The following is a 24,368-nucleotide window of genomic DNA, read 5'->3' as shown; positions in this document are numbered from 1 at the left end:
ACACACACACACACACACACACACACACACACACACACACACACACACACACACACACACACACACACACACACACACACACACACACACACACACACACACACACACACACACACACACACACACACACACACACACACACACACACACACACACACACACACACACACACACACACACACACACACACACACACACACACACACACACACACACACACACACACACACACACACACACACACACACACACACACACACACACACACACACACACACACACACACACACACACACACACACACACACACACACACACACACACACACACACACACACACACACACACACACACACACACACACACACACACACACACACACACACACACACACACACACACACACACACACACACACACAGATATATATATATATATATATAGTCATTTCCTATCATTAAGATGTTGTTCCAATCGCTTAGGACACATTTTTATACTAACTTAATTAGTTGAGTATAGGTGCAAATCGATTGGCAAGGACAAAAAAATTCCCAAAGTTTTTTTGACAGCTCCCAACTCATCTTGAACGACTTCAATTCCTTTTTATAGATGTTTTCTTAAGAAAAATAAGTTGAAAACTTGTTTATGTGTGTGGTTAGCCGTATAACTTTACAAGAATGTCCTCATGCTTTTACAATATATATATATATATATATATATATATATATATATATATATATATATATATATATATATATATATATATATATATATATATATATATATATATAGAGGGCATATCATATGAGAATGTCATATTTATATGAGAATGTGAGAATGAATCTTAACCATTGGATTTTAAAATAAATGGTAGAGATTATGGGTGAATCTTTTTTTTCTCTCTCCTACATTTTGAATTAAATGAAGTAGGATTTAAAATCCAATGGTTAGGATTCATTCTCACATTCTCATATAAATATGGTATTCTCATATGATATGCCCTATATATATATATATATATATATATATATATATATATATATATATATATATATATATATATATATATATATATATATATATATATATATATATATATATATATATTCACCCAAACATGTGAGTGCGAGCTTTCACACACTTCAAGTTTTGCCAAATGATTCACTCTTATAGACACTTGGTTGATTTATACTTTAAGATGAGGCTTTCAGTTTATTCCATTTAGATACCATCATTAGAGAAATAAGTTTATCAAGTCATGTTGATTTGGTTGCATCTTTAACCATTTTTCACATGACTTTGTTTATCATCAAAGACTTGTGGTCATTATAAAAAGAACGTTCATTTTTAATAGTTGTCATCATCAAAATTATGTTCATATTCAATGGAACATCCTTGATTAATTACCAGCAAAACATGGTTCCACAAGAGAGAGGTTAAAATAAGAGAAGAGTGATTTAAAATTAAATTCTGGTGTGAGAAAAAATGAGAAGGCTCCCTCCTTATATTGGAGAAAATATAGCTAAAAAAAACTATTTAGTGTAATAACTACTCATAATTAATTATTTGTGCTTGTGATCAATTAGTTATACGAAAAACATTTTTCTTTGTGATTTTATCAAAGAGAGAGGGTCCTCAAAAAATATTTTGAGTGTGTGTTAGTTGCCTTACTAACTTATGAGTTACTCTAACATTTTTACAATACCCTGGTGATTCATACTCAACTATATGCGCACGACCAACCAAGAGAGCTTTCACACGTCCTCTCTTTCATAACTTTGAAGTTTCCAGATCTTTAATACATTATATTTTATTTAGGGTTAAATATATATTACCGCCTGCAATGTTAGCGAGATTCGGTTTACCTCCCTGTAAAAAAAAGTATTCCTCCTTGTAATGTTAAGATTTCGTGTCTTAACCCCTTCAATTATCCAAATGGCATGGAATCTTCATTTTTGCTAACGTGGCCTGTCCACGTGGATTTTCTTTTAATTTTTAATTATCTTATAAAATTCTTGTGAAATTTGTATTTGAAAAAAAAAATTAAATTTTTTTATTAGGAGGGGATAAATCAAAACTCGTTAATAATGTAGGATAAAATATATATATATTTTTGTTTGGATATTAAAACATTAAAAGATATGAAAAATTATACCACTAGATTTTTAACTCATAATCATAGCCTTCCTCATGCATGACACTTAACACTAGGCCAACTACTTCAATTTGTCATAATTCATTTCCTTTTAATGTCAAGCATTTAAAAACATTAAACACTTATGCAATTTAGTGTAGTACAGTACCTTTGCCCGAAATTCTCCCTCAAATGTCTATTAATTAATATAATAAAAAAACAACAATTTTACATCATTTTTTTTTTCTAAATTAGATGAGACGATAAAAATTGAGGCATAGACATTATAGCAGTTCCTTTAGTGTTGAATTATAACAAGTGTTCAAATGACAACTTTTGTATAAAAAATAATGTAATCATAAGTAGCATAATAGGTTATCACTTATCGCTTCCAACCAATAGCATCGATTGCAAGTATGAGGTGACTACAAGAAATCAACAACTTTCAGTTGCAAATTGCAAATTTCAAGTCCAAAAAATAGCTTACCAAAGTAGCTTCCAATATGGTAATATGTATAATTAAAAAAATATAAATGAAATTCAAATAAACTATCACACGCCTGCACAGGTGCACTGAGTCATCTCATTATAACTCACCCTTAAAAAAACTAACTTTTGTTTAAACTTAATGAAAAAAAATTGCACATGAAACTACAATAACAGCCAAACGAAACAAATATTTTATTAGAGTTATATGGGCTTGTATGTACCGCAATGACTAAATGGGCCATGAGATAGAATAGCTACTCTATATAAGGCCCATACCATATGTAATACATTGATTAAGTTTTTCTATTATTCAAAAATCATATATTGCATTTTTCGCTTTCCCGCCAATGGCTTGTCTTCAAGCTTGGACTATCTGCAAATCACTGTAACATGGTATCAGTGAACAAACCCTAGTTTTTTTTCCCTCTCTCTTCCGCGCTTCAATCTTTTTCCGTTCTTCATCATGTCATCTTCTTCAGATGAAGAACGACCCAAAACACCCGAAAACCTCACCAAGGTCGACGATCGTATTCTGAACCCTAGAAATCCCTATTACCTCCACCCTGGCGAGAACCCTGGAGCCACCATTGTTGCTCCTCCATTGGATGACAATAATTACCACAATTGGAGCAAATCGATGCGACGAGCGTTAACCTCCAAGAACAATCTTTCATTCATCAACGACGCTCTTCCTCGACCTTCTCCAAAGCATCCTGATTTCGAACTCTGGGAACGCGCAAACAGCATGGTTCTTTCATGGCTTAATCGTACTCTATCTCCACACATAGCTCAAAGTACCATCTGCTTCGATTCAGCGCTCGATCTCTGGGAAGACCTCAAAGAAAGATTCACGAAAGGTAATCATTTTCGATTCTCCGATCTTTTACGCGACCTTCATTCAATTCAACAAGGAGATCGTTCTTTATCGACATACTTCACCGATCTTAAAATTCTATGGGATGAATTAGAGGATCTACGACCAACCCCATCCTGTTCTTGCTCTATACCCTGTACCTGTGACCTAGCTAAAGCCGTGCGCAGTTACAAACACACTGAATACGTCATTTGCTTCCTAAAGGGCCTCAATGACAATTACCAGAACATTCGTACACAAATTTTACTTCTTGATCCGCTTCCTACCATTAGCAAAGTATATTCTTTGATTGCACAACAACAAGTCTCCACACCATCTCTTTCACCTACGGTTCTTGCTGCTACTACGAACTACAAGGCCAAAGGAAAATCTAACTCCAAAACCCCCATGCTATGCACAAACTGCAGCAAGACAAATCACACAATCGACAATTGCTACTTCAAGCATGGTTTTCCTCCTGGATATCGTTCCAAGAATCCCAAAACTTCGGATAAGGACTCTAAGGCTTCTGCAGATTCCACCACAAACAGTGCATCTGACAAAGAGCTCTCCCTTTCCAAAGCAGACTACCAACATTTAGTTCTTCTTCTTCAACAATCTAGAAAGGACAACTCCGGCTCAAAACCTACAAATTCTGATGCTGCCCTCATTTCAGGTATAGCACCAACAGGTATCACTCTACATACTAGTTCTTCATGGATATTGGATTCAGGGGCTTCTCACCATGTATGCCCTTTCATTCAGAATTTTTCAACTATTGAAATGATAAGTCCTGTCAATATTCACTTACCTAATGGTGCCTCTCTAATTGCAAAATATTGTGGTTCTATTGTCTTTGATCACAACTTTCAATTGCATAATGTCTTTTTCATGCCTGAATTTACCTTTAGCCTTATTTCCATTTCTAGACTCTGCCTCTCCTCACCCTACACAATCATTTTCTCACACAATTCCTGTATTATTCAGGATGTGTGTACCAAGCAAATGATTGGACGGGTGACACAACACAATAACCTCTACATATTGGACAGGCTGCCTATACAAATTGCTCAATGTAATAGCATTAGTAATCAGAATTCTTCACACACTTTTTGCCCTTTATGGCACCATAGACTAGGTCATCCATCCTTTGATGTTATACAATCTATGTCTAAGCAATTTCCTGTTATTAAAAGCAATAAAATTTCTGATTGTTCAACTTGCCATCTAGCTAAACAAACTAAACTTCCTTTTTATACAAGTGATTCATCATCTAAAAGCATATTTGAACTTGTACACATGGATATTTGGGGGCCTATTTCCCACCCATCTATGGATGGCTATACTTATTTTCTAACCATTGTGGATGACTTCTCTAGATATACATGGACTTTACTCATGCATAATTAATCAGAAACTAGGCTGCATATTAGGAACTTTATCACCTACTGTCAGAACCAATTCTCTTGTTCCATTAAAACCATTAGAAGCGATAATGGAAATGAATTCATCATGCCCTCATACTATGCTTCACTAGGTATAATCCACCAAAGAAGTTGTGTAGAGACACCCCAACAAAATTCTACAGTTGAGCGAAAACATAGACACCTCCTCAATGTAACTAGATCCCTTTTGTTTCATGCTCACCTCCCTAAGTGTTTTTGGTCTTTTGCTCTATGTCATGCAACATATTTGATCAACAGACTATGCAGCCCTGTTTTAAAACAACAGACTCCCTTTCAATTGCTTTTTGGCACTGCTCCTTCCTATGATGATTTAAAAACCTTTGGTTGTCTTGTTTATGCATCTTCTTTAACTAGAAATAGAGATAAACTTGATCCTAGGGCTATCCAATGTTTGTTCCTAGGTTATCCTACAGGTATTAAAGGATATTTGCTCTTTAGTCTAACTGATAGATCCACCTTTATATCTAGAAATTGATCTTTCAATGAAAACAAATTCCCTTATACCCCTCAACCTAATGAAACACATAACACTGCCACTACTCTTGATAACCATGCCTCTACCATTCCTTTTATTTTTGATCACATCAATCCCCCACCTACACAGTCTCCCCAGCAAGACACCACACCAACCACTGTCCCTACCATTCAATCCCCTGAACCCAACATCCCTAACACCCCTAACACCACATATAACCATCATCAAACTTCTGAGCCTGTTCATAACCCTGACTCTAGTACCTCAACAGCCCAACAACCTATTGCCTTACCCATTACACAACCTGTTTTGCCTCAAACCAGGACTTCTACTAGACTCAGATCTGCCCCAGCTCATTTAAAAGATTTTGACTGTAATACTGTTTATTCATCCACTTTATATGACATATCTAAATACATATCATACTCACATTTATCTCCTGCATACTTCTCTTATATTTCTGCTGTAACTACAAACACTACACTTAAACATTACAAAGAAGCAAGCCTGCATCCTCATTGGATTCAGGCTATGAACGAAGAAATCTCTGCATTAACAGCCAATCAAACTTGGGAATTAACCACACTCCCACCAGGTAAGAAGGCCATTGGGTGTAAATGGGTATACAAAACCAAATTCCATTCCAATGGCAGCATAGAGAGACACAAAGCTCGGTTAGTAGCACAAGGGTTCACTCAGATTCAAGGTATAGATTTTTTTGAAACTTTTTCTCCAGTCGCAAAACTAACCACTGTAAGACTCATTCTCTCTTTAGCTTCTTCTTTAAATTTGCATTTATTTCAGCTGGATGTTCATAATGCCTTTTTACATGGCACTTTAGATGAGGAGGTTTATATGTCTCTTCCAAAGGGCATGACTCCTACTCAACCTAATCAAGTATGCAAGCTCCTCAAATCCATTTATAGGCTTAAACAATCTAGCCGCCAATGGTTTGCAAAGCTGTCTACAGTTTTACTCAGTAGCAATTATAGCCAATGTCCCTCTGATTACTCCTTATTTATACATAACTCCAAGGATTCTTATACCTTTATTCTCATTTATGTTGATGACATCTTAATTGCAGGAAACAATTTGGACATCATTACATCAACTAAAATGACATTACAACATCATTTTCACATAAAGGATCTTGGCTCTATGAAGTATTTTCTAGGATTGGAACTTGCACGCAACAAAGAAGGAATCAATATCTGCCAGAGAAAGTACACATTGGACCTGTTGGACTCTGCTGGCTTGCTAGGCTGCAAACCTTGCTCCACACCTATGGCTCGTGATACAAGGTTAACTTCAACAGATGGTACTCCATTGACGGATCCCAAACCATACAGACGATTGATTGGTCAATTGATTTACCTCCTCAACACAAGGCCCGATATCTCATATGCCGTTCAACAACTAAGCCAGCATATGCATCGCCCCACAGATTTACATCATTCTGCAGCTATGCGTGTTCTACGGTACCTCAAAGCTTCACCTGCTCAAGGCTTGTTCTTCCCAAGCAACTCAGCACTTCAACTCAAGGCTTTTTCCGATTCAGACTGGGCTACATGTCCTGAGACCAGAAAATCGGTTACCGGATACTGCATTTACTTAGGTGACTCCCTTATTTCTTGGAAATCTAAAAAGCAAGCTACCGTCTCTCGCAGCTCGACTAAAGCAGAGTATCGCTCCATGGCTGCAACCGTATGTGAATTGCAATGGCTCCACAACCTTCTCACGGCCTTACGCATCCCTTTCACCATACCAGCTACTTTATACTGCGACAACGCCTCAGCTATCCATATCGCAAACAACTCCTCATTTCACGAACGCACAAAACACATTGATCTCGATTGCCATTTTGTCCGAGAAAAACTACAGCAACAGCTTTTTCATCTACTCCCTGTATCTTCCAACCAACAATTGGCAGATGTCTTCACCAAACCACTAGATCCTAAGTCTTTTTTGGAAAATATCTGTAAACTTGGCTTACACTCCATATACCCCAAGTTTAAGGAGGGGTATTAGAGTTATATGGGCATGTATGTACCGCAATGACTAAATGGGCCATGAGATAGAATAGCTACTCTATATAAGGCCCATACCATATGTAATACATTGATTAAGTTTTTCTATTATTCAAAAATCATATATTGCATTTTTCGCTTTCCCGCCAATGGCTTGTCTTTAAGCTTGGACTATCTGCTAATCACTGTAACATATTTCCCTATATAATACATGGAGTCGCTAATTGCACCCATGTATAAAACATGCAAACCACCAAAATGAGAAGGACAAAACAAAACCTTAGATATGTTTAACAAAAACAATGAATGGACACCAACATGTATGGTTGTAACTATAATTGCCATTTGTCATGTGCCTTGCGACATGGCTTAATAAAACCCCTCGCATTGATGAAACTTGAAGGGTAAAAATCAATTAACCCATGCAACTCACTAATATTAGAAGCCTGAGTTGGTGAAAATATTCTACTATACATGTGAGGACGAGAAAATTATATGCACAACTTGGCACATGCATGGATTTGGACTTGTTGTCCCCCGAAAATGGAATGATGCATCCATATCAAAAGGTTAAAGAAAAATACCAATGTAAAAAGGAAATTTCTTTACCCACCTTCTAACCTTTTTAGTCACCTCCGGTGAATTTACCAAAATATCCCTTGTTTCGGAAATACATTTCCGAAAACGTATTTTTATTGAAAAAAAAGGTGTTTTCGGAAATGCACTTCCGAAAACACGAAAAAAAGGTGTTTTCGGAGATGTATTTCCGAAAACACCCCTTTTGGGAGATGGGTGTCTTCGGAGATGCATATCCGAAATATTCTAAGACCAAATTGGTCTTGGAATGTTTCAGATATACACTTCCGAAAGAAATCAATAATTATTAAAAAATTAAAATCAAAGTGAATCAATACAATTAATAGGTATAAAATCAAGGTGAATCAATAAAATTAAGGTGAATCAATAAAATCAAGGTGAATCAAAATTTCCTAAAAAATTTTAAAGTTAAAAATTATTTTACTAACTTATATAAATTAAAAACATTTTAATTTCATAAGTAAATTTTGAATTATATAGAGTTAAATATAAAATTTATTCATTAAATAAAATTAAGACAAAATCTTTTTTTAATTTTTTTAAACTAAATAAAAAATTATAACTCATTTTTAATTATTAATCAGAATAGAAATATATAAATATATAATAATAATTATTAATTTTGTAAGTGAAATATATAAATATATAATATATAGATATATAATAATTATTATAAATTAAAACACATTTTTTTAATTTTTTTTATTATATAAATATATAAATATATTTATAATTAATATATAATAATTACTATATAAATTTATAAATATATAAATATATAATAATTTTTATAAATATATAATAATTATTATAATTATTATATAAATATATAAATTAAAACACTCATTTTTTTAATTTTTTTGTAAATATATAATAATTATTATAAATATATAAATAAAAAATTATAACTCATTTTGTAAGTGAAATTATTTTAATTTTTTTGATTAAAATTATTTTTAATTTTAAAATATGAATCAGAATATAAATATATAATAATTATTATTCATAACTCATAAATTTTATCAAAATATATAATTATTATTATTCATTACTCATAAATTATGTGAATTAATTAATATCCTAAAACTAATTTTTGGAATTTTTAATTTTTTTTTTTTTTTCGGAGATGTATCTCCGAATTAATCAAAATTTCAATTTTTGAGATTTTTTCGGAAAATGCACTTCCGAAGTCTTAAAAAATTTAGAAAAGAAAATATTTCGGAAATGTATTTCCGAAGCGGAATAAAGTGGGGATTTCGCTGGGGTGACCTCCATAGAGAGGTAGAGAGGTAGGTAAAGAAAAAACCATGTAAAAAACAATCAGAAAATTATTAAATTGTTTCCTGAAGTGATATTGTACCTAGAGTCATCGTCTAATAAGAAAGAAATGCTTACAGCATTACTAGAGTCGTCCGCAAAAGATGAGTGATTCAACCACAGAAATATTATAAAGAGATTAATACTAACATACATCCATAGACACACTGTGAGCGCCATATTTGTCATCCCAGTACATTGTACTTATCCTATATAAATTCCGTATACTGAGACTCTAGAAAACCAAAATAATATACTTAGGTAATAGAATCAAAGAAAATTTTAAGCTCATGAATAGTTAATAGAAAGAGAGAAAACACTCGCAGGACAATGAATGAGTTTCATTAAAAGAAAATGAATATTGACAAGTTCAAGTAGTTGGTGGTCTAGTGGTAAGGTGCCATTGCAATGAAGAAGAATATGGTCCTAAGTTCAAAATCCATTGATATTATTTTTCAATGTTTTAATATCCAAAACAAAAAAATATATATTTTACCCATACAATGTTAGTGAATTTTGATTTTCTCCCTCTTTATAAAAAAATATAGTAAAAAAATTGTTTTCAAACTTTTTATTTTAAAAATATCCACGTGAATTTTATAAATAATTTAAAAATAAAAGAAAAGTCACGTGTACAGGTCACATCAGTAAAAATGAAGATTCGGTGCCATTTGATCAACTGAGGGAGTAAAGACATGAAATCTTAACATTACAAGGGGAATCAATTTTTTTTACACGGGCATAAATTGAATCTCTCTAACATTGCAGGGGGTAACATATACTTGATCTTTTTATTTATAACTTCAATGTATTCTTGAATCTTCTCTCTGATGAGGCTTGAGATAATTTTAGGATGAACAACATCATTAAAGACAACTAAAGAGATATCATCAGAGATCAACATGATCAAGCAAATGATCAATCAACATGAGTCCATTAATCATCGGAGTCATTATCATAACCATTTAGATCATTCATAGGATCAAGGCATTATAGTTGTAGTACCTACAAGCACGTAGATATCTATGTCAAAATGACTAAGACCTCGATGCCTCTAATGTGGACCCCTACAAGTAGAGGTCTCTAGTGTGGCATCCTCTACAATCACCCTCATTAAATCAATAGTAAGAGTAGTAACATCTTCTTCATTGAGACCCGGTCGAGGATTGTAAAAATCACCCATAATAGGAAGATGAAGTAGACATGAAACATTACCTAGAGTAATTGTCATTTCACCAAATGGCATATTAAATAATGATCTCTCCAGATGCCACATATATACAAATGATGATATAAGGTAGGGATCAACCTTCTTCAAACTAGGTATTTGCACTAAAGATAGACTAGGCTCATCCAACTAACCCTAAATCACATGTAAGAGATAAACTAGAATGCATTCTAACAACTTACTACCATGTTCTACAACCTTTAATTTTCAGACCTCGCTCCTGAAATAATTTTAAGGTATACATTATAAAAATATAAATAATAATTAAAATTAACGATTATTTAATCTTATAAAAAAGAATTATTTACCTTTCTGTGCCATAATCAGCTAGCAACAAGATGCTAGTATCGTACCAGAAGAGACATATTGCATGACCCTCTTAGAAAATGATGTTGCTACTCAGGTACACCTTTCTCATCTTGATGTGCATCCATCTTCGTTGAGCTTGGAAATCTTGTCTGATCCATGCTCAATGATCCTACCGTCGCGTCCTCTTCTATGCACCACTAGTAAAAAAAATGACATAATTATAGACATATTTTGAAAAAATATTACAAACCGCATGTCTCAGCCTTAGGACACCCGATGAAGAAAAAGGAGGATTGGGTGACTCAATATCAAGTTATGCGGTGAAGAAATATATGGACCAGATGACTCAACCTTAAGATAATTGATAGTGAGAAATGTGGACCATATGAATTTGTTGGAACAAAATTTGTTCATACTCCTTGGGTTTTGATGATAACAAAGTACTTAAAGAATAATTGGGTATACTAACATTTTTTCAAATGTGCAAGATTATAAGCTCTAAATTAACTTGGTTCTGACCCTGTTCAATAACTTATAAAGAGAAGCAAATGACTCACATTCTGAAGGATCAAAATCTGATGTCTCTTGTTAGGTTGCTTGAGCAGAAGTCTCTTTCTAAGTTGATTAAGCAAAAGAAGTCTCAGGCTGGTTTGCTTGAGTAGTTTGTAATCAGATTTTGATTATAGGAAAAATATCTTATGGGACTAAGGGACTTGACTATTCTCAGTTGTAAAGGAACCAAGATAATTTTATGTGTGCTGTTACTTATTGCTTTCGCACTTTATCTGTTTCCGCTGCTAACTACTCTAAGCTTAGACTCTAAATTTATTCAGTTTCTGAATCTATTTGCAGGAAGCAAAAAGAAGTCACAATACTCAGTTTAATTTCCCCTTCTTGTATATTTTTCTCACCTTCAGACTTAACATCAAGACATCAAATGAAAAAAAATATGGATCCAATGACTCATCTTTAAGAAATTCGATAATAAGAAAAACTAGGCTCATAGCTCTATGAGACACAACATTGCTACGCATGAACTTCTAAACTCTTCATAAAAGATTCACTCCCTTGGTGGTAGGAAGCTAAAAGTGGTTAACATAGATGGTATGAAAATATGTTAATTTTCAAATTACACTTACTCATATTTAACCATTTTAGTTAAAACGAATTTAAGGGCTGTTTGTTCCACGGTAAAGTAATAAATATATAGTTAAGCAGAAAGATATACAGATTAAAATATGTAAGTAGTTTGTTTGATTGTTTGTGTGTATGAGTTGAAAATTTTATACGTGTGATATTTATAGGCAAACACTTTCTTATTGGTCAAAGTAATCATGGCCTACAAAATTTATCGTTGCTCGGCTATTTGCGAGGGTTATGTGTGATTATTATTGTTGCCAAGAGTATGTGATACCCACATTTGACTTAATTTTTCCTTCTTTGCGGCATTTTTCAATTCCTCCATCCTAATGTGCATTGCTTCATTCGAACATGCCTTTGTGCTCATAATCCCTCTAATTAGTGACACTATAAATATAGAACACAAATAAATTGCTAAATTGTGTCAAGTTCTATTATGCTTGGACTCAATTTAACACTCCCAACACCTTCTTGAAACTCTATGAAATTGAGAAAGATTGAACTATCTTGTATTTGATTGTTTTAGATTGAACTATTCTTTTCTGTTTTAGACAAACAACTTATTTATTTTCAAGTATAAGCAAATGTCTCATTGCGTTGCATTATTAAAGTAATTGCTGTAAATTATGTTTTGTCTTGTGAATGTGAAAAACTCATTAATCCCGGTTGATATAGGACATGTTTGTTTCAGTTTTTAGAAAATGAATTTTTTTTCTATGTATTTTTGAAGATAGATTTTATAAAATTGTTTTTTTAAAATACTTCAAGTTTTTTATATTCATTATTTCTAAAATGAAATACTAATTTTGAAATCCTATAACATAAATATATATTATTGAAGACCAAAACCAAGTCAAAATTGTAATTTTTTTTAAAAAGCTATATTTCAAAAATAATTTTATGAAGAAAATTTCTTTGGCCACCTCCCTATGGGGGTCATCCCCAGCGAAAATCCCAAAATACCCCTGCTTCGGAAATGAACTTCCGAAGCGTTTTTTGTTTTAAAAAAATTTCCTGAATTCGGAAGTGCATCTCCGAAAACACCCCATGGGGGGTGTCTTCGGAGATGAACTTCCGAAAACACCTCATGGGGGGTGTCTTCGGAAATGAACTTCCGAATTATGCAGAAACTGTGTTTTTTTTTATGTTTTTTCATAACAGTCTCGCATTTTAATTAAACGCAAACTCCAAATAAAATAAGCAATAGATAAACTGAAAATACTAATATGATAAATAAACAAAAAAAAAATACTAATCCGATGAAAATAATATATACAAACCGAAAAAAATAAAAATAGTGTGCTAAAGATACAATCCGATAACAAAAAATATATAAACCCGACCACTACTGGGTGTGCCTAAACCTCTCGCCCTGAGACCTCCTCTGTCGTGTGTATGTCGCCGCACGGCCCGCATCAAGGACGATCATCTCCATCACCGCGACTGCCTCTGGACCGCCCCGCTCCACGATACCTCGATCCAACGCGTCCCGCCCAATCATCGATATCCGCTGGCAGACCGGCATGAGATCAATGGTGTGATCATCCTCGGCCTGCTGGTTCTCCAGGATCTCCTCGTGTGCTGGCCTAGGAGCGCCGGGAATGTCGGGTCTCAGAAGAGGATGTGACACCCGGTAGAACCATGTGACGTATCCCTCCTCACTGTGCCAGTCCTGGGTGACCCGAGTGAGACGGTACTCCAGCGGTACCACATGATCCTCCCAATGCTCCCATATGGTAGTGAGTTGCACTCGGGTCACAGTGTCGGGAGCAGCCTCAAAGGGTGACTTGGGTATCCGCTGCACGAATCCGAACTGACGCATGCACCGCTCAGGGAGATATCGAACCATGATGCCGGTCCCGCATGCCAACCAGCATGAATATAGAGTAATGCCGTCAAAGGGGACAATCTGAGCGTAGTCAACGAACGGCCTCCAGGTGACGTCGTCGTGCATCGTGCGGTCCAAGTACAGACGGTATGGTCCCACCGCATCGTTCCCCCTCTGGAGAGCGTATCTGGCGGCCCTGGGCATGGCGTCCACGTACGCAGGATCGATGTGAAAGTCGTGGATGCGGGAGAAGTAAGAGATGATCCAGCTCTGAAACAGAAACAAGATAATGTATTAAAATTAAATACGAAACATATATAAATAAATAAGTACGATAATGTATTAAAATAAAACGTACCGTAAGCAGTGTGCAGGATCCGACCAACTGCCTCGTCCTCCAGTTGGAGGTCTCATTCAGCTTCTGGTAGAGATATGCCAGAGTAGCTGACCCCCAGTTCCACTGGTGAACGGTATCCAGGTCCATGAAATAGCGGAGGTAGGCCACGTCGACGTACCTGGCACTCTTGTCCACAAAGCATGCAGCGCCTACCACATGCATGTACCAGCACCGGAGAGCGCAGCCGCGGTGGTACTCCCTGAATAGGTCGTTATCCTCCTGCTCGGCCTCGGCCGCCGCGTCCAGGTGGAACTCAAAATAGAGGCTCAGTGTAGTGAACCGGACATGAGGCCCACAAGTCGTGACGCACTCTAAGTGAGCAACCTCGTGCGGCAGGCCCAAATAGTGCATCATCCACTCAATGGCCTCGACCCTCTGGATCCTGGAGTGGTGCAACAGCGGCCCCCTAATAGGCAGGTGGAGAAGACACTGGACGTCATGCAAGGTGATCGTCAACTCCCCCACCGGCAAGTGGAAAGAAGACGTCTCCTTGTGCCAGCTCTCCACAAATGCCCCCTGCATGCCGGTGCTGATGGTGGTGTACCCGGTCATGCAGAGCCCGCTAAGCCCTGAACCTCGCACATGGTCGTTAAACCACTGAGCTGCTGGTTTAAACAGACCGAAAATCTTCCTGGAGTGGTTCACCATTTTCAATGGTTCTCTCTCCTGTTACCAAAAAAAACAAATAAGCGAGAAATAAACGGTAAAATTATAAAAAATGGTGACAAATAAACGACTAAGTTAAAAAAAATACCTCTCCCTCCCAGATCCGCCGAGCGACGTGATCCTGGTAGTGAATCAGCAGGAAAGTGTCAAAAGGCCCTCCCGGATAGCTATCCACCTCCTGCTCCTCCTCCTCCTCGACTGGAGGGTCAACATCCGGTATGACCTCCTCCTCCTCCTCATCCTCATCCTCCTCCTCTCGCTGGCGGGAAGAAGATACCCGAGCCAGCCTACTCCTAGAGCCTGAAGCAGATGAACTCTCCACCAAGTCCTGTGGAACGCGCACACGGCGTCCCTGGCCCCGCCCGCGTGTCGACGCCAGCTGCGCCGCCGCCCGCTCGCGTCTAGCCGACGCAGTCTGGGACTCCCTGCCTTGTCTGATGCGTGCTGGCTGGTTGCCTGACATGTTTCTGTAAACAATCGAAATCGATTAATATGCGAGACAAATGAAAAAACAAAAAAAAAATGCACTTCTGATACAGTTCGGAAGTTCATTTCCGAAACTGGGATGGAGGTGTTTTCGGAAATGAACTTCCGAAACACCCCTGCGCAGAGCTTTTCTGCAACCTACAATGGCAGACCCCAAAATCAAACTTTAAACCTATGTCTACACATTCTAAACATCCTAAATACCAGTACCAACCTAACCTAATACATATTTTCCTATTTGTAAACACCCTAATATCAATTTTAAGCATAGATCTAAAACTCAAAATGCTTACCGGTTGAAGAGGTTGTAGTGCTTTTTAATGTAGTATAGGAAGCTTGTTGGAGCCTTTGATGTTGCCTTGGAAGTCTTTTAACAAAATTTCGCCTTTGGTGTTGTTTGATGTTGGATTAGGGTAAATGAATGGGGGAAGGGGAGTGTTCTGCTTAATCTGCAGAACGTGTCTTATTTCGGATGTTCATTTCCGAAATTGTGGTTTCGGAAATGAACTTCCGAAATAAGACAATTTTTAAAAAAAAAAAGGCGCTTTCGGAGATGAACTTCCGAAAACACCTTTTTCATGCATTTCGGAAGTTTATTTCCGAAGTCAGGGGTAGTATGGGGTTTTCACCAGAGGTGGACTAGAAGGTAGGGAGGTTGGCAAAGAAATTTTCTTTTATGAAAATCTATTTGAAATAGCTTCACAACTAAGTAATTTTTTAAAATTTTGATATCCAAGATAAAATACCTAAAATAACATTTTAAGAATAACTATTTAAATCAGATTTTTATTTGAAACTTTAATGAAAAATTTCTTTTTAAATTTTTTTTACACAAAATCACGTAACACTATAAAAATCATTTTTTTTTTAAAAAGGGCCCTAATTACCCTAATGTTAAATTTGAATTTTTTTTAAACTAATCAAATTATTAACTAACATGATCTATAAGTGAGCTCATTGTATAAAATGATTTAGTATAATCTTAAGTTTTCACTTATTTATTAATTTTTTTCTCTCTAATTTTCTTTCCCGCCTTGTTAGGCACTATTCTCCTAATTTTAAATTGTAACTAAATGAAGGGAAATGTTGCAATAAATCATCTCAAAGCCCTTTGCCTTATTCAGGATTATATTACCCTTCACCCTTCTACAATCAAACTTTGACTTCCAAAGCTTTATTTCTCAAAGTTTTCTACTATAAGATCTATATGGTCTCGTCGAATATTGATTCCTAAATTCTAACACCTTCATGTTGAAACTCTTGCAACTTAAGATGTCCATATACCATCACTGAGATTCCAGTTTTCAAAATTCATATCCAATTATCTAAGTTTGGAACATAACAATGAAACTTTATATGATGAGTGCAACACTTTCTTGTTCTTTTGGTTCAACAATTATTTTTTCCGACTGTATTGATTCTATATTAATTTTCAAGGAGTTGTAACACTAACTCTCCCTATTGCAAGCCAATTAGAATGTGTATTTTCTTTTACCCTCTTCACAGCGACAGATTTATATGGGGGCCAAAGGGAGTCATGACTCATGACACCCCTCAAAATCATATGACTGAACGATAAAGCTTACTTATTTTCTAACTGAAGTCGGGAGTTTGACTAATGATTTTATCGATTTTATCAATTTTATATAATTTTTTTTTTTAAAAATGTGGTTAGCAATAGCAGATATTTCACCCTTATAAAAATTTATACACAAAATAATCATCACATCAACTAATATATATTTCACCCTTCAATTATGACCAATTGAATTGTATCGGAAGCCTCTCATTTAGAGCTGTCAAAATGAGCTCGGCCCATAAGCCCTACAATTTAGCGCGGGCCGGGCAGCAAAATATCTTTAAAAAAGACGACCCTGTCTTTTTGGGGCAGCCCACCGGGCCTATGTTTTTTATGGGCTGGGTCGGGCCAAGCGGGCTTCGGGCTGGCCCATTAAAAAAAGATTTCGATAAATTTTGGAGAAAAAAGATTGAGATAAGATATGATTTTACAAATGTGTTTTCAAGTCATAAAGAAAAGTTAAAGAGGATCAAGATATATTTTCAAAATGATGTGATCAAGGAAATGGTTGTGAGATGTAGAAAAAATTTGATAAGTATTGGTGATAATATTAAATTACTTTTTACTTATATTGTATTACATTTATCCATTACATCTTTTTTATAAAATTAAAATTTTAATATTGAAATACGGGTCGGACTGGTCCATCGGGCCGCACGGGCCTTTGAAAAATGGGTCTGACTCATTTTATGTGACCCATTTAGCAATTGGGTTGAGCCGGACCAACCCATTAAAACACGTTGGCCCACCGGACCGAAGCGGACTGGGTCGGGCAGGCCCATTTGACAGCTCTACTCTCATTATAACTAACACAATTGGTGATAACGTAGACTTTGAGCTTGAATTTATGCATGTTGTTAATAAGCAAAAATACGATCACTCGCATCTGGGTGGTGTTATTAATTATTCTAAATTTGTTTTCGTTACTTATAATAACTCTAATGTTTAGTTTATTAAGATATGGACAAGAGAAAATAAAAGATCCATAATCAATCAAATTATTTTACGGTGACATGACATTCATTCAATGAGCATAATGTAATGTACCGTTAATGTTTTTGGAAATTTTTTTATAGATTTCCATGTTTTTTTTGTCATCCGCGGTGAAATTTTAAAAATGTCTATATATTTTGGAAATGTATCTCCGAAGTTAAAAAAAGAGTGATTTTGGAAATGCATCTCCGAAAATACTTTTTTTTACTTAAAAAAAATTATTTCAAAAACACCACTTTGGAGATGCATTTTTGAAAAAATGCGCGTTCTGCTGTTTAAACAAAACAGCCTCCCCCCATTTCCATTTTACCCTAGAACTCAAAAAGTTTCAAAAATCTTCCCATTTATGGTTCCTACTACACGAATTTGACTCTCCAAAGTTTCTCTACAACCTTCAAAGACCACTCAAAGACTATGTTTCAAAGCTTTCAATTTGTAAGTTTTACATCCTTCAACTATAGGATTGAAATGCACAGTAGGGTTGTTAGAAATTAGTAAAATGTTATAGGGTTTAGTTACTATATGTCACTGAGGTTGTGTAGGTAGTAAAAATTTGATTTTGAAGCACTTAGGGCAAGATGTCGAGGTTCTGCAAAAATGATGTTCGCAGGGGGTTTCGGAAGTGCATTTCCGAAAACACCTCCTTGACCAGTTTCGGAAATGTACTTCCGAAATTAACCTAATTTTTTTTTAATTTTCTTGATTGTTTTGCCTTCTAACCTGATCGCTTATGGATTTCAATTTTTTCAGGAAAATGGAAGGCAACTCCGCACGACTTAGACATGGTAGGGAGACTCAGACAGCGTCGACTAGACGCGAGCGGGCGGCACAGCTGGCATCGGTCCAGGGACGGAGTAGAGCACAAGTATCCGTCCAGATGTATGAGCCTGGTTCCTTATTTGGATCGGGGAGTCGGCTGGCTCGGGTGTCTTCTTCCCATCAGGAGGTACGGGAGGATGAGGAGGAAGTGATACCTGATGTTGACCCTCCGCACGGGGAGGAGGAGTAGGAGGAGCAGGGCTATCCGGGAGGGCCTAGGGACACTTCCTTGCTTATTTATTACCACGACACGCCGGCGGGCGTGTCTGGCAGGGACAGGTATTTTTTTTAATTACACTTTATACTTTATGAAGGCCACCCAGGAATGGCACTGTGTAGAGGGGTATGTGACATGGTTCTATCGGGTGTCACATCCTCTGATGACACCCGACGCTCCCGGAGCTCCTAGGCCAGCATATGAGGATATCTTGGAGAACCAGCAGGCTGAGGATGACCATGCAACTGATCTCCTACCAATATGCCAGCGGATAGAGATGCTTGTGCGGGATGCATTGGACTGAGGTATCATCGCGCACGGAGGTCCAGAGGCGGTTGCCATCATGGAGAGGATGGTCGGTGACGCGGGCAGTGCAGTGGCATATACCAGACAGAGGAGGTCCCAGGGAGTTAGGGTTAAGCATACCTAATAGCTATTGCCTATTTATTTTTTAGTCTTGACTTTTTTGTACTCGGGTTGTATTATTTTGACATTTCCATACACTAAATTTTTTATATATAATATTAGTATTTTATTCCAATTTGTGTGTTATATTTAGTTTATATCAAGCACTGTTTACATTAATCATTGTCGTTTGCATTGTCGTTTAATATAGAATACGGGATTAAACATTGTTTAGAAAACAAAAAAAATAGGTTTCTGCATATTTCGGAGATGCATTTCCGAAACACCAAAAAATGTGACGTTGGTGTTTTCGGAGATGCATATCCGGAAACACCCCCAATTGATGTTTTTGGAGATACATCTCTGAATTCTAGAAAAAATTTGAAGAAAAAAAATTCGGAGATGCATCTCCGAAGCAGGGGTATTTTTGAGTTTTCGCTAGAGGTTCTATCCATAGGGGGTCTACAAAGAAATTTTCATTATAAAACGTAAAGTTTTATTTTTAGTAGCCTAAATTTATCGTTGTTTTGTGCAATGGGCTTAAAAATAGTGGCATGTATCCATAGAACCTCTAAATTAACCATATTCTTCTATGTTTCACCAAACTTCATTCTTTCCTGCATAGAAAAATCTTAATTTAAACTGGTTCATAAAAATTGGAAATCAAAACAAATTAATCAACACAAACTTTTGAAACAAACATTATTATATTAAGAAATGGAAAAATTAAACATAAAAAATACATAACATAAACCGGTTTGAAAAGAAAAAGTTAATTGAAATAGAAAAATCATTTAATACCATATATAATAATCATGCATGTGTTGGAATTGAAGCACATTATAAGTCAATTACAGGGCACCTTGTTTACTACTACCTCTGTTGTGTGTTTCTCAGCTTGCAAAAACAAAATCAAAGGACTTAGATTGAAAAGAAAAAAGAAACAAAAGCATCAGTATATATTTATAATGGCAAAAATATCCAGACAACAACAATAAAAAGTTATAAAGCAATAAGTCAAGGCAATGAAATGAGGAAGAACATGATTTAAGGAATTAATTCTTAAGTTTCATCTTCTTCTAAGGAATCCATTCTTAAGTTTCATCTTCTTCCATGATTCCAACCTGCAATACTTTTCAAAGAGAAAGAAGAAACCTTTAAACCAAGTACAAAGAAACAACATTAAAAATAAAATTAAAAAATTACTGAAGTAACTCAGAATCGTCATTGTCACCATAAATACTCTACTGCTGCTGCAAAATTTCTTGCGACGCAACTGAAACTCCCAGTTCACATCCACCGATTCATAACACTTTCCCCACACTTTCTTTGTTTTTTTAGTTCACATCCACTGATTCATAACGGTTTCTCCACACTTTGTTTTGAAAAATAAAAAACAAAATTTTATCAACAATTTCTACTCATTGTTGTTTCTGTAATCAACAAAGAAATGGAGAATCAAAATCGGTGACAGAAAATATTTAGGATTTTAACTAAAATTGCAGAATTTTACTCTGATTTGTGATGGAAGAATGAAGATGTTGTTGATGAGGAATGAATGAATGGTATAATATGTTTGTATTTGTAGAAGGAGAAAGCAAGTATATTTTATCAATGAAATCAGATGGCTCAAGAATAAATCCATGCATGTTTCGTTTCTCAATGTGCATCTTTGGCACGTTTCTTTACTTGCTGTTTTGTTTACGTATGAAGAGGGAAAAAAAAGAAATAATGATACATATAGGCAATAATTAATTGGACAATAACCATTAGATATAAATGCAAACATATAGTACAACTTTATGCAAACTTCTATTGACTAAGTCAACTTTTCAGCATAACAAAATAAAAATAAAATGATATGATATGTTTTGTGAAGTAATTATTAGTAATGATTACTATTGTGAAATTACATGTAGGGGCATAAATTAAGGACTATAAACTAAATGAGTTACGGTATTAAAGTAATTTCATATGTATATTACTTTCTTATATTGTTATTAGATTAAATATTTTCACATGTAAGCTTGGCATAAGAACTTTTGACAGTTTGCATCAAGAGTTAAATCATATGGTTTAAGAGATTAATTGAAATATACTGTCAGTGTAAAATAATTTTACACCATCATCCAATTAGAGTGAATAATTTTAACATATAAGAAGAGAAAATCATGGAAGAAGTAGTTATGAAAACGATTTTATCATTATTTATTTATTTTTATTTTTAATTCTATAATTATGTGTCAAAATACTTCATTTTAACCCGACTCTAATACCAATTGATGAATTTAAATTAAATCGAATAGATACAAATTATTGCATATTATTTAATCAATCAAGAATAATAAGAACGATATACCTGATAAGATTGATGAGATTGTCTTTGAGCGGAGAGAGTATAAGAGGATTATTACCCTCATTACTGTTTAGAGTTTTCACTATGTTTAATCGTCTAATGGGGCAACGCTTAAATAACTAAACGACTGAGGGAAGGGACCTCTCATTGGAGAATGGTCAAACTCATCACGGTTCATTCAGACATAAAGCCCAATTAAATAATTCATCAATAATTAATGTTTAATAATATTGACCATCATAACATAATAATTAATTATTTCAATCATATTTGATTAATTAAATAATTAATCTAACACAAAGATGATATTAAATAGGGTTTGTAACACATGATTTTCATTACTATATCATACAATATAATAAAGCTAGATGAGAATTTGGGCAAGTTTGCCAAATGTCAAGTTTTTAGGATTCCATCCTATTTTAATTTTTTCTATTAATAGAATAGTTTCTATTATTATCTTTAATTAATTTTTTATTATTTAATTAATTATAATGATCAATTAAATTTATAAAAGAACTCAATAGTTGTCTTGAGAGATGTACTGTCATTTGTATCAATCGAGAATCTAAAGGGAAGAGTTGGGAGAAGTGCAAATCCTTAAATATTTTCATATCTTCCCTTTTCCCTGATAGGTATTCATCCCACACATTATTTATCTTTTCTTTCATTATCAATGCTTTTGAAATCATCTATCCAGATTCACATGGCAGCCTGAGACAACAGCAACATTTCCCTTCTCTCTTCCATTTTATCTCTTATCCTCTCTCTTTGACCATCAAACCCTAAAATCAGCCGCTTCCACCTTCAAATTCGCTTCACTCCCTCTTCGAAATCCATTTCCCTCCTCGATGTATTTTCAGGTATCTCTAACCAAATCCTTTTTCTTTCTTTTTTTTCTTTCATTTTCATTAACTCTTATTTCATTGTTTCTTGAAATCTTAATGATTTTCATTGTATGTGGTGACAGTTCATGAAATATGGGTGAGCGTAGAAAGCTCGAGCATGGTGTCATAATTTGAAGAAGCCTGTCAAGAAGGATCTAGCAATGACTGAAGAAGTGACACTTGCAGGAAAAATTCTTCAATTTTTTTTTAAAATTGAGAAAATTGAAATATTTTAGTTCAAAATTTTTGGATACAAAAACTTTTGATACTCGAAAGTTTTTTGTTGGCTTGAATCAAGTTTTCGCATTTCGCTTATTAATTGCCGACGAATTCCATCCTCTTCTTTCTCATTTGATTTATCTACTATGGAATTGTTGTTGTATTGTTATTTATTGTTGTGGCAGGTTGTGATTCATGAATCAGCATCGAATTGTTACTGTAATTTATGCTTCGCGACTATACATGCCAAGTGCTCGACAAATATCCTCAATCAATTTCTCAAAAGTCCAAATCACCGTACATGGAAATTAGAAATAAGTTAAAAATTGTAATGTGAAGTTAAACTCATCTCTTACAAATTTACCAAATTTTTTTTCAATTCTAAAATCATTTTAAGTTCTGATTTTTCATTTATGCAGGGAATAGATTAAGTTTATCTATCAATTTTTAAGACAAAGGTTGTCACCGAAGATGTGAAGATCGATCTCTTCGAAGACGAGGATGAGTTCGAAATCAATGAAGGTAATAATATATGTTTGTATCTAATTTTTTTAATACTTAACATTACCATATATTAATTCAATTTAATTATTATATATGGTTTAGTTTTTGTTCTATTGAATTAGTATTTGTTGAGTATTTGACAATTTTCAATGTTGTAGATATAAATTTTGTGAGATAAACAAGGTATAAAGATGGTGGAAGATGGTGGAAGTTGTTGTGAATGAGTTATATGATTTTATTTGTAGGAATTGTGGTGGTTTGGATTTTCAATTTCATAAGTTTTGTTGTATAAATTGCAGAGTGTACAAAGGAGTTCTTGAATTATCTGTCAATCTCTATACTTCAATTTGTAGGAATTGTGGTGGTTTGGATTTTCAATTTCATAAGTTTTGTTGTATAAATTGCAGAGTGTACAAAGGAGTTCTTGGATTATCTGTCAATCTCTATACTTCAATTTGTAGGAATTATGGTGGTTTGGATTTTCAATTTCATAAGTTTTGTTGTATAAATTGCAGGGTGTACAAAGGAGTTCTTTGGATTATCTGTCATGGTCTCACTCTTGGAATTTTCCAAACTTGCATGTTTATATACCTACCTCAATTATTGGCTGCATAAAATCTCTTAGGATTTAAATTGTGTGACATGCCATATTGAACCTATCAGTTCACAAGAAAAAAAATACATAAACTCAAGAGTTGAAGTAGTTGAATTTTGTATCAGGATATATATTTTTTGTAATTTAGCTATAAATAAAAGTGGTTGAAAACTTATTTTATTCCATTGGTATTGAAATTGAAACAAATCCACTTCCTTCAAATATGGCTTATATTTGACTATTTAAGTTTTTTTTTGCATTTCCAATTTAATAAGGTAATAATTTTTTAACGATTCCTTTCCTTTCCCAGTTCCAAATTTATAGAAAATTGAAATCAATAATATTTACACTAAAAATTTAGAGGGTTAATTAAGTAATCTAA

General features: G+C 34.8%; 1 long non-coding RNA gene across 1 annotated transcript; it reads left to right on the top strand.

Annotated features, from left to right (window-relative positions):
• Positions 1-22,348: 22,348 nt before the first annotated feature.
• On the top strand, positions 22,349-24,144 carry LOC131647326 (uncharacterized). Its single transcript, XR_009297789.1, has 4 exons — positions 22,349-22,644; positions 22,752-23,215; positions 23,307-23,409; positions 23,907-24,144. It is a non-coding gene; the product is annotated as an uncharacterized LOC131647326 (long non-coding RNA).
• Positions 24,145-24,368: the final 224 nt, after the last annotated feature.

The sequence above is a fragment of the Vicia villosa genome, linkage group LG2 (genome assembly GCF_029867415.1).
Source record: "Vicia villosa cultivar HV-30 ecotype Madison, WI linkage group LG2, Vvil1.0, whole genome shotgun sequence".
Classification (NCBI taxonomy): Eukaryota; Viridiplantae; Streptophyta; class Magnoliopsida; order Fabales; family Fabaceae; genus Vicia; species Vicia villosa.
This window is presented reverse-complemented; position numbering and strand designations above follow the sequence as displayed.